Source organism: Nicotiana tabacum, chromosome 20 (assembly GCF_000715075.1).
Source record: "Nicotiana tabacum cultivar K326 chromosome 20, ASM71507v2, whole genome shotgun sequence".
NCBI classification, from domain to species: domain Eukaryota; kingdom Viridiplantae; phylum Streptophyta; class Magnoliopsida; order Solanales; family Solanaceae; genus Nicotiana; species Nicotiana tabacum.
This window is the reverse complement of record NC_134099.1, coordinates 39,202,162-39,219,069: the sequence shown is the minus strand read 5'-3', so window position 1 is coordinate 39,219,069 and position 16,908 is coordinate 39,202,162.

The following is a 16,908-nucleotide window of genomic DNA, read 5'->3' as shown; positions in this document are numbered from 1 at the left end:
CATGTTCGCAGGCTTCGCAAACACCTTCTGATATTTCATTGTACTATTTAATTTCATTCTAAATAGTTGCCTTTAGGGATTTTCTAGCAAACTCGGTAGAGCTTATAACTTATACTACTGGTTTTGGGAATTGTAATTGTGTATAAGACTTTTATCTCATATTTATCATTCGATGGTTGAGTTCTTATATTTTTTTAGGAAGTGTTAGGCTTACCTAGTCTTGAGACTAGATGTCGCCACGACATCCTATGGAGGGAAATTGGGGTCGTGGCAAGTTGGTATCAGAGCTCTAGGTTCATAGTTGCTACGAATCATAAGAGAGTTTAGTAGAGTATTGCATTTCGGTACGGAGACGTTTGTACTTATCTTCGAGGGGGTATGGAACTATTAGGACAGCTCCACTTCTTTTATTCCTATCATGCAAGTTTATTGATCTCGAAGTTTGAACTTTTGTCTTTCTATTATCTCACAAATGGTGAGGACACGAACTGTAGTTAGCGATGACGCTATCCTGGAGCTGGTGTTGCTAGGGGTTGAGGTAGAGGCAGAGGCCGAGGATCACGTGCTACAGCTAGAGCACCTGTAATAACAACAGTTGAGGAGCCACCAGTAGCTCCTATTAGGGACAGGCACCGGAGGCACCAATTGGTTCCCCGGACTTCAGGAGACCTTAGCATAGTTCCTGAATATGTTTGGTACAATGGCTCAGGCGGGGTTGATTTTGGTTGCACCAGCTACTTCATAGATCAGGGGAGGAGCTCAAACTCTCATCGCCAGTACTCTAGAGCATCGAGTCCATGCTGGTCAGGTCCTAGGTGTTATGCCGACACAACCTGTTATCCCAGTTTCGCCCGTGGTTAGGGCAACAACATCTAAGGAAGAACACCTCAAACTTGCATGGTTCAAGAAGTATTACCCTCCTAGTTTTAGTGGTTCGGCCTCAGAGGATATGCATGGGTTCATAGGAGAGTGCTATCGTATTTTTCCGCACTATGGGTATTGTGGAGACGAGTGGGGGTTGCTTTTACTACATTCTAGTTTGAGGGGGCGGCATATCAGTGGTGGCGAGCGTATGAGTTGGGTAGTACGACTGATGCAACTTCACTTTTATGGGTTCAGTTTCAGAGGTGTCCTTGAGAGAGTTGTTCCCCAGACCATTTGGGATGCATGTCATGTGGGGTTTGAGCAGCTGCGCCAGGGCATTATGTCAATGTTAGAGTATGCCGTTACATTCAATGAATTGTCCAGACATGCACCTACCTTGGATTCTATAGTTAGAGAGTGAGTTTGTGGGTTCATTAGGGACTCAATCATGATATTTGGTTCAACATGTCTCGGGAGTTGGATTTGGATGTTCCATTTCAGTAGGTGGTAGAGGTCACTCGCCGATTAGAGGGCATGCGGGACCAATAAGAAGAGGTCATGCGGGGTCAGGAGAGAGAGGACAAGGAGGCTAAGAGGTCTCGTAGATCGGGAAGACCTTTTGACTCCTACTTTGGAGGCAGAGTATGACATGGTAAAGGTTTTCTGGGTCAGCTAGTTTAGTTTGCACTTCAGGTTTCGCACGGTATTTAAGGTACCTATGGGTCTCAAGGTACCCGTACCGTACAACTTTCATAGCCACGTCAGCGGAGAGGTTTCTTTGAGTGTGGAAATACCAGCCACATGGTGATAGATTATCTTAGACTTCGAACATATGTGTCACGGTGGGTTATTCAGGATTTGAGCTCTACTCCAGTTACTGATATTCCTGCGCAATCAGCTTGGGGTGTAGGTCAGGCGAGTATAAGGCGCTTAAGAGGGGGAGGCCTGGCCCGTTGGTGTGTTTTCTATAGTAGCGCTGAGGCTACTGCACTAGATGATGTCGTACAGTTATGGTTTCAATTTGTTATAGAGTAGCATCATTCGTATCTTGTTTCGGTTTCGCTAATCAGGGCAAGCCCTTATATTTTTCTTCATATATTAGTGAGTCTCGTGATATTGTACTCTGCTTATTTGCTTACCCCGTCGGGAGATTCTATAGTGGTAGCCCGTATCTATCGTTTTATTTTATTTATTATTGAGAGTTATGGGGTTAATTGCTGGTGCTGGATTTGATTATGGGCAACTATTGTGATCATAGATGTGGTTATAGGCATATGTGTGACATGTTGCATCATGTGGTTTTACCTTGTAGGTGTAGGCATAAGTTGTTGCAGCTAGTTGAGGCTGATACCGGGTGTGATGTAGGAATCAGGTCTTTTGGATATGATCGGATGGTGAGAAATTCGGTTCTAAGGCTTATTTGTATTAGCGGAAGAGATAAATTTCTGTTGAGATGGTGTTGTCGGGTTTATGTGGATTGGGGTGACATGGGATCACCTGCAGGTGCATGTATGGTGAATGTATTCAGTGATTTGATGACTTCAGACTGGTTCTTGACACGTTTGAGGACGAACGTTTGTTTAAGAGGGGGAGAACGTAACGACCCGACCGGTTATTTTGAGAATTAGGATCCCGTTCCACGACATAAGGTCCCAATCAACTTCGTAATGTGTATGATGACTTGCATGTGTGGTCGAGTTTGATTTTCAGATGATTCGGGATTAAATTGAAAGAACAATTCTTATTTTTGAAGCTTGAATGAGAAGAGTTGACCGGAGTTTGACCTTTGAGCACACGACTCCGAAATGGAATTTTTATATTTTCAATAGCTTCGTATGGTGGTTTCGGAATTAGGCATATGTCCGGATTTGAATTTGGAAGTCCGTAGGGCAATTCGGTGCATTTTGACAAAAATGTAAAAGTTAAAGTTTTGGAAGGTTGAGAGGTTTGATCGAGAGTTAACATTGGTGATATTAGGATCAAAATACAGCTCCGAGAGTTGGATTAGCTCCATTATGTCATATGGGACTTGCACGCAAAATTTGACGTCATTTTGGGTTTATTTGACAAGTTTCGGCACGCGTTTTAAAATTTGGAAGATTTTAAAGTTCATAAGTTCGATTCGTGGTGCGATTCGTAGATTTGACATTGTTTGATGTGATTCGAGGCCTCAAGTAGGTCCACGTTGTGTTATGGAACTTGTTGGTATGCTTGTACGGGGTCACGAGGGGCTCGAGTGTGTTTCGAACGAGTTTCAGATGATTTTTATGCTTATTATCAGGTCTGGTTCTGGTGCTTCGCACCCGCGACATTTAGGAGCGCATGTGCGGCTCCACTTCTACGTGAGCCCGGTAGCTTCTGCGATCATAGTGTCCTAGGAGGGATCTCGCTTCGGCGGAGATTGGCATGCAGGTGTGAAGGCCGCTTTTGTAGTCTAGCGATTGCATATGTGAAGTTGTTCGGTTTGTGCTCCTTTCAGTGCTTCTGCGATGTCGCTAGTGCGACTGTATTTTCCCGCAGATACGGACCTAGGCATGGTAAGTTGGGTTCACAGATGCGAACTTTTGCTTGCAAATGGGAGGCTGTAGATGCGGCTTTTCTGTTCGCAAATGCGAAGAGCGCTGGGAAGAACACTTATATGTCGAGGGTTTAATATTTTTAACATATTTCTTTTTGTTGTAGACCTCAGTTTTGAGAGATTTTTCATGGGTTTTTTAAGCAACTCATTGGGGTAAGTGTTCTCTACCCGATCTTATTATATTTTATGAATCCATTGCTATTTTCATCATTTAATTAGTGAACTAAGTTGGAAATTTGGGAAAAAATTGTATATTTTAAAATGTAAAATGATGATTTTAAGGACGAATTGATATCGGAAATTGATAATTTTGGTATGGTTGAATTCATATCGGAATGGGTTTTATTTATGAATTGAAGTTATTTTGGCTAGATTTGAGCCGTCCGGAGGTTGTTTGACTCGAGAAGTTCATTTTAGAGTAACGGTCTAACTTCTTTGAGGTAAGTATCTTGCCTAACTTTTTGTGGGGGAACTACCCCTTAGCATTTGAGTCCTTGACGCTAATTGTATCATGTGGGGGAACTTTTTGTTGAATTTGACCGTTTAGGGTCCTTAGGTCCTTATGTCCATTAAATATGAAGTTGTATTGTCATGTTAAATTCCCCATTTACTAAATCCACTCTTACGTGTCTTATTTGGAATTAATTACTTCATGTTTTACCCGTATTGGCCATTAAACTCTTATGTGCCTTAACTGAAATTGTCGCCTCTTTTTATTACTATATTATCCTTTCCTTAATTTTGTATCCTTGATTGAAGTTATTATTATCTTTTTCGTAATTGCTCCACCATAATTGAAGTTTTATTATCCCTTATCATTGTTGACTTACCTTTAATTGGAGTCATTGATTCATATTATCTCTCTTATCGTTGAATTTTACTTATGTGGAATCATTGCTACACGGTATCTCTTCCATGTTGAGCTATTGCTATGTTGTACCATTATTTCCTATTGTATCTTTCCTTGTGAGTACGCTCTTCCATCTGTTTGTGTTATGGAGTTCCTAAGTTGATTTACTTGTCGTATTCTTGTGTTATTGCCTTTGTTATTGTATTCAGTGTTGTGTTGCACAAGATTTCTGTCATGCGATTGTTATTGTGTTCCACGAGGTTTCTGTAGTGCAATTGTTATTGTGTTGCACAAGGTTTCTACCATGTAGTTGTTATTGTGTTGCACGAGGTTTTTGCCATGCGGTTTTTATTGTGTTGCTCGAAGTTTTTGTCGTGCGGTTGTTATTATGTTGCACAAAGATTCTGTCGTGCGGTTGCTATTGTGTTGCACGAGGTTTATGCCTTGCTATTGTTAATGACACGCATGCGGTGGTATAAGATCTAGGTGTTGAAACGCTTGCGGTGAGATAAGGTGGGCTTGAAATGCGTGGCTAGTAGAGGAACTACTAAAAGCCATGCGGTGTGATAAGGTGGGATAAAATGCGGGATACTATTTCGAAAAAATAATTTTCAAAACTAAATATAAAGACTCTAGCGATGATATAAGGAAAGTTGTGATTAATTATACTATTTGAGACTACGAGGAGGTACCCCGGGAGGGATCTGTTGTCATTTCCCCTTTTTTGTGCACTTGTCTTTGATTGTTATTTTCCTTAGCATACTACTAATTGTTTTCCTCCGTGTTGCTGTATTTGCTCAGTTCTATGTAGCTAATCTTGTTGTGCCCTTCGTAACACCCACTTTATTGTAGTCTTATTGACACTGTATATTTTGTGCGACCATTTCTTATGTGCCATTTATTGTCTTTACTCTTGTTTTGTTGACTTGGATTGTGGTAGAACACTTTTAAGCATACACGTAGATTAATCACCCATATAAGTTTAGGAAGATAAATTCTGATGTTATTGACCATTACATGTATTATTATCTACATGCCTTCTGTGTGAGAGTTGTTCTCTCATCACGTGAGTCGTTCGTGCGGTTCTGAATTGAAATGTGGGCACAAGATGCCAAGGGATTAGAGTTCAAGAATTTGGAGCTCGTGAACTGTGATTATGAGATTCGGTACCTCGTGGAAATGCTTGAATGGATCTGGTGTGAAAGTGGTTGTTCTTATTAAGTTATTGCCCATTTTTTCTTTATTTGGTTTCCCCGGATTTAGGCGGTGATCAGTTACTCCACAACATTATTACCTGACGGTTTCCTGTTGAATATTGTTATTACTAGTGTATCATTGCAAGTATTATTTTGTATTCCTTATCCTGCTTAGCTTTATATTAATATCATTTCTCTGTTAGTTCATCTACACACTTGTTCAGGTTGTTTAGTCCGGTAGGTGTCTTGACTGTCCCTCGTCACTATCCTACCGAGGTAAGTCTTGCTATTACTTGGTACCGCTGTGGTGTACTCATACTACGCTTCTGCATATTTTTTGTGCAGATCCAGTTGCCACCGTTGTTGTTGATTATTAGCTGGCTAGTCGGGCTGTGGAGACTCAAGGTAAACCTGCCATCGCATTCGCAGGCCTCAGAGTCAACAATTTTATTGTACTGTTTAATTCCATTCTGAACAGTTGCATTTAGGGATTTACTCGCAAACTCAGTAGAACTTATGACTTATACTACCGTTTTTGGGAATTGTAATTGTGTATATAATTTTTATCTCATAGTTATCATTCGATGGTTGTGTTATTCTATTTTTTTAGTAAGTGTTAGGCTTACCTAGTCTTAGAGACTAGGTGTCGTTACGACATCCTATAAATGAAAATTGGGGTCGTAACAATTCCAGTCGTTCATGTACTTATGACTCCGATTTCTGGGATTAGCATGGACATCGTTACTTATGAATTTATTATATGTATTTCAGAGTATTTCAGTCCTCAATTCCTAATATCTTGGTTTTAAATTGTTGAGCTGGTTAATTCTTTAGCTAATATTGGCTTGCTTAGCAAGCGGATGTTAGGCACCATCACGGCCTCGTGGTCGAGATTTTGGATCGTGACAACTACACTTCTGGACTTCTTGTGCAGATTCAGTTATTGATATCAGCTAAGTTTCGAGAGGTGCTTAGCGGGTACCAGATAGATGACTCGGGGTAGAGTTACATACTGTTCGCAGGCCCTAGAGTCATCTTTCTATTTCTGTTGTATTGTTTCAACTTTCCAGACAGTATCGCATTTCTTTCTAGACAATGTATTTAGTTGATTTTAATATCTTAATATTATAAAAATAATTAAATCATAATTTTATCTAATGTAAAATCTATTCTAATGGATAAGAAACTGGATCAACAATTCTCGTTTAAATTTTTTGCTTTTATACTAATAGGCGGATAGATAGACATAGATATGACTTTCTTTATTTCTTATGGTATGTTACTTAAAATGAAGTAAGTTGTAAAAAATGTTTTGGCAGGCAACTTATTTTATTTACTTAGTTGATAGATTTTATTCTTGTCAAGTCAAGTTGTTAACTAACATGTCATAGAGTGACATAAGATTCCTTCTAATATTTTCTACATAACTAGTACTTGCATTCTCTAATTCGCGCACAAGCCTTAGAATTTTCGAAATGAAGAACTGTAACTTTCTTCCTATGCTCTCTATGCTAGTACTTTTGCTAAGTCTAGTTTCTCTTTCTATGGGTAAGCGTTCAATTTTATCTTGCATTTCTTACTCTTTCATTTTAGAATCTTTTATTTTAATTATTATTTTTATTTATCAAATATACATCATTTCATAACTGTAGTGTTCGCGTCAGCTTTCGTGCATATCAACTAATTCCCATGATACATGCTACATGTTGGAAATAATCACCTAATAATTTTTCCGTCCACTGAGATTTTAACCACAAAGCTTATAATCCCAACATACTTTATTGACCACTAAGCCAAAACTGTGGATGCATTATATCATATTTGTTTTTGACTTTCTTTTTTTACACCTTGTTACTTTTATGTTGTTCTTAATTTTCTGTCGTCTGTTGCTAAATATAGAAACTCTAAGTCAAATTATTTTTTGGATTTTTCCAGAGATAGTATGACCTTTTTAATTCATTTTACGGCAGATATGTCATATCGCATTTCAGACTATCCAGACTATAATGTCAAATATTTCATGAGAAATTTTGGATTAAAAGCAAATTGTGTTATAAATACTGATCAATCTTTCTTTGCTTATTCCTTTGATTGTAGGACAACAAAAATTATACCCAGTTAGCTTCGCGAAAATTGGTGATTGTGGTATTAGTGCAAGTCAAGACTGTCTTAGTGCTTCAGTTAGGCTATTCCCAGCAAGCGCGATGGTTCAAAATTGTGAATGCAGTCTTAGTGTAACACCAAATCACAGCGTTGTCGTTGTCAAATAATTTGCAGATCTCCTCCTCCACCACAATCGAATTAATAACTTATTACTGCTATATATACGGTCCACTTCAATTTATTTTTATTGCTTGGATCTGAAAAAGGAGTAGTTCATTAGTTCAAAGAGTAATTCTTACAAGAACATTTTTCTTTTGTTTCTTGATATATTTGTAATCCTACTATTAAACAACTATCATTTTGAAAGAAATTTCTCTACAATTCAATATCCATATAGTTCTATCCAATATGACACCAAGGATATTTTAGACTAAAGCCGTTTCTGGATTTGGTAAATTTTCTCTAATTAAGCCCATGACAAATAATTATTTTTGTACATAATATACAAGGATGACCAAATATTTGACCTCTTTAATATTTACACACACAAATATTATAAAATTTATATTTTAATTTGTATAAAAGCGTTTTTCCGACCGAATTATTGAATTATAATTATTTCGGCTGGTTAATTAAATATATATAATTTTTGTCTTGTGCGGAAAAAAAGATTCAAACTTTCCGACCGAATTCGGTCGGAAATTTGGAAAAGATTTAATAAATAATTATTTTTGTATATTATATACAAGTTTGACCAAATATTTGACCCATTTCTAAATATTTAATAAATAATTATTTTTGTACATAATTTACAGGTATGACCAAATATCTGACCAATTTCCGATCGAATTCGGTCGGATTTTTTTTTTTTTTTGCTGTCAGACAAATTTTGTTGACTTTTGCGATCAAATACTCTTATTTTCGACCGATTTCGATCGGAATGCCTTGGACGGAAATCACCTGATTTCTAATAGTGTAGTTTTTATTAAAAATAACACTACTGTATGTATGCGCGTTGCACAATAACTTTATTATCCAGGAAGAAAGGTATTAAATCCCTAATTTTCAATCTATTTTCTTTATTCTTTTACTAATCGGAATTCAAAACTCATTGACCCGATAAATTTGGATTTATGTTGGTAAATCCACTAAATAAGGAGGTAATGTTCTTATTGTCAAAAAGTTCTCCATTCGCATAGCTCGAACTAGAGACCTAAGGTAAGAGAATTCCTAATCATCACACCACACGTCGTGGAGGTTACATTCCAATCTGTTTTCATCAAAGCAGGTAAAATGCAATGGACTAACGGAGGAAGTCAAAAAGAACAATGTCCTTGTAATTTTATAACAGTATATATAAGATATCTAGTTCTCTACACTGGAAGGGAGATATAAATTTATCCACTAAAAAAAAAACTAAAATTAGCTACGAACTTGATTTTTAATGTATCACTAATTCGCTCGTAGCTAGAATTCCTTGATAATATGTCGCTAATCTGTTGCTAATGCTAATAGAATTAGCGACGAATTTTTGTTTAGCTACATAATTTGTGTGTTGTTAAGTCCTATAATTTTAGTAGTGATCGTTTTATTTGCGAGTAAATAACTCAAAATTAACCAAATGCTATATATTACACTCAAATATTTCAATGTCATAGTTCATATCTTAGTGGCATAGGTTAACGAAACACTAAGACTGAAAAATATTTTACAAGAAAATAAAAAGAACAAAATTTTCAACGTGATTTAGAACTCAACTATCCACTCTTAAGAGTCCCTCCACACTTCTCAACTGCGAATTGAAGAGAACATGCATGATTCTGTTAGGATTTTGAGGTGTATATTTACGTAATTCATGTGCTTGTCCCTTGCAATATCCTTTCAAAGCTTTACTCTAAAATCAACACCTTGTTTTTGCTTGATCTTTAGCTATTTTTACACATTTGGTCAAATTTAAAGAGCTTTTAAGCTTAATCAATTTATTATTTTTGCTTAATCACCACGCAAATATTTACCAAATACTAAAATAAGTCAAAGCCTGCTTAATGATTTTAAGCTTACCCAAACACGCTCACAATGTCTAACTTAATTAGCGAGAATTATCAAGTGGTGAGTGTTTAGACTGGTGGAAAAAGGAATGAACACTATAAAAAATTAATATGTGCAGGGGCGAAGCGAAGTGAGAATAAGAGATTCGAATTGAATAAGCTTCATCGACAAATTATTTTATACAAACAGAGAAAAAATTGAGTTCATTCTGTTGTATATAAACGGCTGAATTCCCTTTGTATAAGAATTTTTTTATGGCAAAGGGGTCCAGAAACTATAACCTAAATATGACATTTTAGTATTTTTGAATCATCTTATAACAATTTTTGGCTCCGCCGCCGAATATGAGTATTTGTGTTGTATGGATTTTCTCTCTCTCCTTTTAATCTTTTCGTGCTTAGTTGGGGTAAATTTCACCAATGATCATGCAAATTAGGCTTCGTACTGCAAAAGTCACTCTTCACCCTACATCGGAAGCCTTAGCTACTACTGGTCTTTGTCTCATTCGTACCAAAACAATATCATGTTTGGCCTTTCCATGAAATATTAACTTATGATTTTATACTAGAAGATAGATGTTACGATCCGACCGGTCGTTTTGAATATTGTAGCCTCGTTCCCCTATTTATTGCTTATTTTATGTTTGTTTGTTGTTATGTGACTTGCTGGGGTGATTGATTTGGTTCCAGGAATGTTTGGAATGAATTGGGACACTTAGTCCCAAGGTTGGAAGCCTAAGTTGAAAGAGTTGACCAGATGTTGATTATGACTAAACGACTCCGGAATAAAGTTTTGATGGTTCCAATAACTCCGTATGGTAATTTTGGACTTAGGAGTGTGTCCAGTTATTGATTTGGAGGTCCATATATGGGTTTGGCTTCAATTGGCAAAAGTTGGAAAAATGAAGATTTGGAGAGTTGAGAAGTTTGACCGAGAGTTGACTTTATTGTTAACGGGCTCGAATTTTGGTTCTGGAAGTTGGAATAGGTCCATTGCGACATTTATGACTTGTATGCAAAATTTGAGGTCAATCGGAATTGGTTTGATAGGTTTCTGTCACGACCCGGTATTCCCACCATCCGGACCGTGATGGCGCCTAATATTGCACTCGCTAGGCAAGCCAACGTTAGAGTTTTGTTCACCTTTTACCTTTGCATTTCATAGATTAATATTAACAAAGCTAAATCAAATTGAAATAAATGCGAAAGTTTGTAATTAACCTGTTATCTATATACTATTAACAATATCATAACTGTTACCACCCAGAAACTGGTGTCACAATCCATGAACCTACTATGAATATCTACAAACATTGGATTGAAAAAAATTACATCTGCTTCGAAAGAAAAGAAAACATGAATGTAGAAACATAGGAGGGGACGCCAGGGCCTGCGGATGCCAGCAGGATTACCTTGGGTCTCCTAGATGAAATGTCTGCAATGTACCTCTCGATCAGCCACTACTAACTTCAAAATCTGCACAGAAAGTACAGAGTGTAGTATCAGTACAACCGACCCCATGTACTGGTAAATGCCGAGCCTAACCTCGACGAGGTAGTGACAAGGCTATGGCGGGGCAATTACAATATCACCTGCATACAATATGTAATAAAGTGAAAAAGGAGTACAAAATGAAACAATAATTGCAGCAAAATGAATACGGAACTCAAATATCTTATCAGTACCCAGCTATAATCAATCCTTAGGTAAGATACAAAACCATAGAATAACTCTACAACAGAAGAAGGATACATAACAATAAACTGATGCGGCGCGTATCCCGATCCCACCATATAATAAGTAACAATATGAACATTCACCCTTATTCCTCTTGTTGCGGCGTGCAACCCGATCCCACCTATTGCAGCGTGCAACCCGATCCCACCGTAAAATAACAATCCACCCTTATTACTCCTCAATATAGCACCCTTATTCCTCCTGTTACGGCGCGCAATCCGATCCCACCAGACAATCACATTTCACCCGTATTCCTCCTCAATATATCACCCTTATTTCTCCTGTTATGGCGTGCAATCCGATCCTACCATATCAGTACCGATCACACAATAAGAACAAAATTTCACAATTCGGCTCAAAACCCTCCATACTATTTAAGCCTCGAACCAAAGCAAACAGAAGGCTATACAATTATGAAACTTCACTCAATTAATACTACACAGCGAGACCAACCAAACTATACCCTAAAACATCGATACCAACTTAAACCAATAATGTAATACAATGAAACTGCGAAACAATTAATACCTTCAATAAATAAAAAAACATCTAACAAGAAATAATTAAACATGGAAGCACCAATAAACGTGTAGCAGTTAAGACAAGAAGAAAATATATTAGGAACGGGGAAGGGAACAAGCTAAACAAATAATTTGAAGGCGCATAGGTACTCGCCACCACACCTATATGCCACACACATGGAATTTCATATAGCAATTAAATCGGGGATCCCTAATCCCTCGAGTCAAAGTTAGACTAATCACTTACCTCGATCCGCAGACCAGTCACTGCTCAATTATTGTTTTTCCTCTAGATTCCACCTCCGAACAACTTGTATCTAGTCATAATTAACTTAATAACATCAATTATCGCTAAAGAAATCAATTCCAATACAAAATTATACGTTTCCCAACATTTCTCCCAAAAGTCAAAAACCGACCCCGGGCCCGCTTGGTCAAAACTCGAGGTTCGGACCAAAACCCATTCACCCACGAGCCCAAATATGTAATTAGTTTCGGAATCTGATCCCAAATCGAGGTCTAGATTCCCAAGTTTGCAAAATCCTTAATTTTCTACCCTTAAGAACAAGATTTAGGATTAGAAATCTAACAAGTGCTGATGGAAATTGAAGGAAATGAGTTTAATAACACAAACCTATGATTTGGTGTTGAATTCCCTCTTCAAAATCGCTCTTAGGTCGAGTTCTAATGAAAGAGTTGTGAAATTTTTGAAGAAATCCCGTGTTGCATCTGTTTTAAAATCACTAGACATGCCTTATTCGCGTTAGAGGGAGGCCTGTCGCGATCGCGAATCTATGGCCCTATTAGCCTACGCATTCGTGAGAAACTCTTCGCGTTTGTAAAGTCATACTCCTCCCAGCCTCCGCGTTCGCGAGCCAAGTGTCGCGTTCGCGATGAGTTATATTCCCCTCCCCCAGGTCCCATGCTTTGCGTTTCCCGTTCGCGGAGAGTAAGACCCCCACTGCTCCGCGTTCGCGACCCAGTCTACACATTCGCGTAAGAGAAAAATCTTCCCTGCCCAACTTACCCTTCACGTTCGTGATACAATCTTTGCGAACGCGAAGAACGAAACCAGCAAGTATTGAAACTGTAGAAAACCAGAAGTTTTCTTAAGTCCAAAATATCTCGAAGCCTATCCGAAACTCACCCGAGCCCTCGGGGCTCCAAACAAATATCCACACAAGTCTAGAAATATCATATGGACTTGCTTGTGCGATCAAATTACCAAAATAACACCTAGATCTATGAATTTAGCACCAAATTGCATGAAATTTTCAAGAAAGTTTTAAAACGTCTATTTTCTCAACCAAAGGTCCGAATCACGTCAAATCAGTCCCGTTTCTCACCAAATTTCACAGATAAGTTGTAAATGTTATATTAAACCTGTACCAAGCTCCAAAACCAACATATGGTCCCGATACCACTGAGATCAAATATTAATCAAATTCTTTAAATCATTAGATTTTCGGTGTTACAGTTTTCATCAAAAATTCATTTCTCGGACCTAGGACCTCGGAATTTGATTCTGGGCATACGCCCAGATCCAATATTTTACTACGGACCTACCGTGACAGTCAAAAATACTGATCCAGGTCCGTTACATAAAACATTGACCGTAGTTAACTAAAATTAACTTTTTAGGCCAAACATTTTTATTTCATAAATTTTCCACATAAAAGCTTTACGGAATAATGCCCGGATGGTTCACGTTAATCGAGGAGAGATAAAATGAGTTTTTTAAGACCTCAGAATAGGAATCGAGTTTTAATACATAAGATGACCCTTTGGGTCATCACAGTTTCGAAATCTATTGTAAAAGTTAGAAATCTATTAGTTTCAATAGGCTTGAATTGGGGTGTGATCCGTATTTTTTATATTGTTTGATGTGATTTGAGGCCTCGATTAAGTTCGTATGATATTTTGGGATGTGTTGGTATGTTTGGATGAGGTTCTGGGGGCCTCGGGAGTGATTCAGATTGCAATCGGATTGAAATTTGGACATGAGGAATTGCTGAAGAATTGGAGGTGTAGTGTGATTGCACTTGCGAAGAATTGGTCACTGGTGCATGACCAGAGATGCGGACAGGGCATCACATGTGCGGAATGTGCTGGGGGCTGAGGGATGCGCAGGTGAGAACAGGTGTCTGCATATGCGAGCTCGCAAATGTGCGAAGTAGAGCACAAAAGCGGGGTGCTGAATGGTTTGGTTATCCGCATAAGTGATCAGGGCATCACAGGTGAGGAATGTGCTGGCGGCTGAGGGATGCGCATGTGCGAAGAGGTGTCCGCATATGCGAGCTCACAGATACGGGAAATGGAGCATAGAAGCGGGGTGCTGAATGGTTTGGTTATCCGCAGAAATGGCTGTTGCCGCGCATGTGCGCGTGCGCAGAAGTGCATGTTTGACCGCAGAAGTGGAAGTTGTCTAGAAGGTCTTAGGCTGCAAATACGGCCACCTTTAAGTAGAAGCGGGACTACAAAAGCGGTTAAGTGACCACAGGTGCGGAATCACTGGCAGAAGGTTTAAATAGAAGGGTTTCATGATTTCTCTCATTTTGGACTTTGCAAGCTCGGCTAGTAACGATTTTTGGAGAGGTTTTCACCTAGATAGAAGTGGCAAGTGACCTTTGATCATTTTTATTCATTAATATTGAATACCCATTGAAGTTTCCACCTAGATTATGTGTTTTTGAGGGGAGATTTGGGGAATTTTGGACTAGGGATTGGAGAGTGAGATTTGGGGGTTTGAAGGTTGATTTCTGGTCGGGATTGGATGATTTTAGTATGGTTGGAATCGTCGTTGAATGGTTGTTCGCATTTTCTGAATTTTATCGGGTTCTGAGGCGTGGGCCCAGTGTTTTCTTTTTGGTTGACTTTTGATTTTATTGGTTAATGATCTTAGGTTTATCATTTAGAATCAATTCCTATAGCTTTTATTAATAGTATTAAATTATTTTTGGCTAGATTCGAGCCTCTCGGAGATTGATACACGTGGGAAGGACTTGCTAGCGGAGTGATTTGATTTTCTTGAGGTAAGTATCTTATCAGAACTTGGTTGAGGCAATAGTTTCCAGAATTATTGCGATAGCTATGTACTATTGGATGCACACATGTGTGGGGTTGAGCCATGTGCTGACACCGGGGGTGTTTATTCATGATTGGGTTGTGCTCAGGTTATAATTAGCCTGGAATTTACTATTAAACCTTAAGCTATGATACTTCACACATTTATGACATTGTTATGAACTATTTGAGCCATGTTTGAGGCCACATAAGGGTTTAATCCCCGAATGAACTGATAAATGTTATTCTCTGATAAAATTGCCGATTTAAGCTATGATAGTACACATTGCACATGCCTACACTTTAGCATGTCATTTATACCAGTCCAGAAGCATGAAATTTGTTATTCATTCATTACATACATGTATACTTGTTTATTTGCTCCTGTGTGATATGATTGGACTGGGTGCCTGTGACCATGCCGGGTGGATTATGTTATTGTGCATGTGATCATGCTGTGCGGATTGTGTTGTTGTGCCTGTGACCACGCCGGGCGGATTGTGTTGTTGTGCATATGACCATATCGGGAAGATTGTGTTGTTATGCCTAAGACCACGCCGGGCGAATTGTACCGTTATGCCTATGACCACGCCGGGCGGATTATGATATTAAGACTGTGACCACGCTGGACTGGTAGCACATTGAATTGGTCGTGTTTGCGTATGGATATGGATCCATTCCCCTACGGCCACCCTCTCATAGTTCTCTCTTGATGGTGTACACGCGGTTATTGATGAAACTGATCAGTGGTTTGGTACGGATATGGAAAAGTTGAGGAAATATGGCCAGTGTTTTGTTTGGATTTTGTATTTCATCTTTACTTGCAATTTTCTTGTTCATTTATTTGATTTAATTGGATATCATCTCTATATGCCGAGTATTGACTAAGTAGGGTATTTGAGAAAACTGTACACATATACATATGGATATTTTCTTACTAAACCTATAATTTGATTCCATTATTGTTCTATACCGGTTTAAAAGATGAAACTACACAGGTGATAGCTAGAATCATTTAATAATTTGTGTTTCTCTTACTTTGCCATGTTTATTTACGATACTTATTGAGTACATTGGACCAGTTGTACTTAAACTACACTCTGCACTTAATTGTACAGATCCAGGTGTGGGGACCAGCTATAAGCAGTAGGCTTGAGTGTTGGACTATTTGATAGAGGTAAGGTAGAGGTGCATCCTTGGTTGGAATATGACTTGTCTTTTCCTTTCATAATGTTGTTACAGTTCAGAGAGTGTATTTATTGTTCAGTTTCATACTTATATTTCGTTGTAGAAGATCATGACTCCATATTTACCCGGTTTTAGGGGGATTTACTTTGTATTAGCAGTTATATTGTATTGAGACCTCAGACTTATGCTATTTCTATAAATTTTGTTATTTTGTTCGCGTTCGTTATTATGTTTTGGCTTGCCTAGCCGGTGTGTTAGGCGCCATCAGGATAGGTAGTGATTTTGGGTCATGATAAGTTGGTATCATAGCCCTAGGTTCATAGGTATTACGAGTCATGAGCAGGTTTAGTAGAGTCTTGCAGATCGGTACGAAGATGTCTGTACTTATCTTTGAGAGGCTACCGAACCACTAGGAAACTTCACTTTCTTGTATTCTTGTCATGCGGATTTATTGATTTCAGAAAGCTAAACTCATATTATTGTATTCTCTCATAGATAGTGATGATGCGTGCGACCGGATCGGGCAGATGACCACCAGTACCACCAGCTAGGGCCGCGAGAGGCTGGGGCCACGATAGAGGCTAGGTGCAGCTCGTATAACAGCTAGAGCAGCACTTGTGGAACCCCTAATTGCTCCAGCTCAGGAGCAGATACAAAATGTGGTTGAGCCGGTGGGACCAACTCAAGCACCAGTTTTGCACATTGTGATTCTTGGCCTTCAGGAGGCTTTGGCCTAAATATTGACTGTATCCACTAGCCT